The sequence below is a fragment of the Buceros rhinoceros genome, unplaced genomic scaffold (genome assembly GCF_000710305.1).
Source record: "Buceros rhinoceros silvestris isolate BGI_N320 unplaced genomic scaffold, ASM71030v1 scaffold27156, whole genome shotgun sequence".
Lineage (NCBI taxonomy): Eukaryota > Metazoa > Chordata > Aves > Bucerotiformes > Bucerotidae > Buceros > Buceros rhinoceros.
This window is the reverse complement of record NW_010419722.1, coordinates 22,263-23,420: the sequence shown is the minus strand read 5'-3', so window position 1 is coordinate 23,420 and position 1,158 is coordinate 22,263. Positions and strand designations below refer to the sequence as shown.

The 1,158-nt window shown below is 49.2% G+C and overlaps 1 protein-coding gene across 1 annotated transcript in view; it reads right to left on the bottom strand.

The window, feature by feature from the left end:
- The window catches only part of SLC45A3 (solute carrier family 45, member 3), a 7,515-nt gene that overhangs the window by 3,254 nt on the left and 3,103 nt on the right, over positions 1-1,158 (bottom strand). The window lies entirely within an intron of this gene.

Below are 1,158 nucleotides of genomic sequence, written 5' to 3'. Positions count from 1 at the left end.
GAATGAGGGAAGGCAAACAAAAATGATGGTAGATCTCAATAGTAATTAAAAAGAAGAGAACAGAACTGGGGAAGAGGGGGAGTTTTTGGCACAAGGCATTTTAAGGAGCGCTTCTTGTAGGGTGTCCCTGCAGCCTGCTGCAAAGTAGCTGCTAAAGGAAGGAGGAACTTCCAAGCCAGGGCCAAAGAGGCCAAATGCAGCTCTACCCCACACCTCACTGCACCCAGAGCGTTTCCCCGCCAAGCCCTTGGCAAACAGCTGGGCGCGTGGCCGTCACGTCCGCAGCCTGTGGAGTTTGGTTCTCGTTCGGTTGATGTTACGGCCATGGGAGAGCCCAGCCAGACTGAAGTTTCTGCAAACACCACCACTCCCTCGTACCCCTATTTTGACAGGGTGACTGGTGCAAATTGGGATGAGTTGGTCAGAAGTGTTTGTTCGCTGTGAACATCTGGATGCCTGTGGTTCAAACTCCTACTTATTTCAGTGCGCAGTGAACCACCTGCCACGGGGATCAAAGAGCTGCTCTCAAACCACAAATTAATTTTGCATTTGCAGCCCAAGAGAAACTCTTATTAATCCAGTGTGTGACTCAGGAACCTCCTAGGACTTCTCCACAAGGATAACATCTGGGGGACAGGATTACTGGCTTTTGTGTTGGTGTTAAAAGTTTCACAACATTTATTTTTCTTGGAGCTCAGGGAATAGGGAGAACCTCCCTTTTCATTTTACCTGATCATCACGCTATGGACAAATGTTGGAAAGCAGGACCTCTATGGGCTGAAAACTCCTGAGCTTTTTAGCCCCTCAGGTTGGCAGTGCTGCAGATGTGACTTGGTCACATATGCAGAACACAGAGGAACATCGGACATCCCTTCTGATACACACTGAGCTGATTTCTCCCATCTTACCCACTCCCTGCTTTTTACAACTACTGTGAGCAGAAGATGCCTAAGGAAGGAGATGCTAAACCCTCTTTTCTCCTCCATTTCAGATGAATCTTTGAAGAAGACACAGTCTGGAGACAAGAGGCACGTGTGGAAGTGTGCACCTTTGCAAACAGGCATGTGTTTCTCTTCCATGGGCTGAGCCGACTGTACCAGCCACAAGTGGCAAAAGAGGCTGGGCCAGCTGTTCCCCCCCCACCCAGCAATTCGTTGA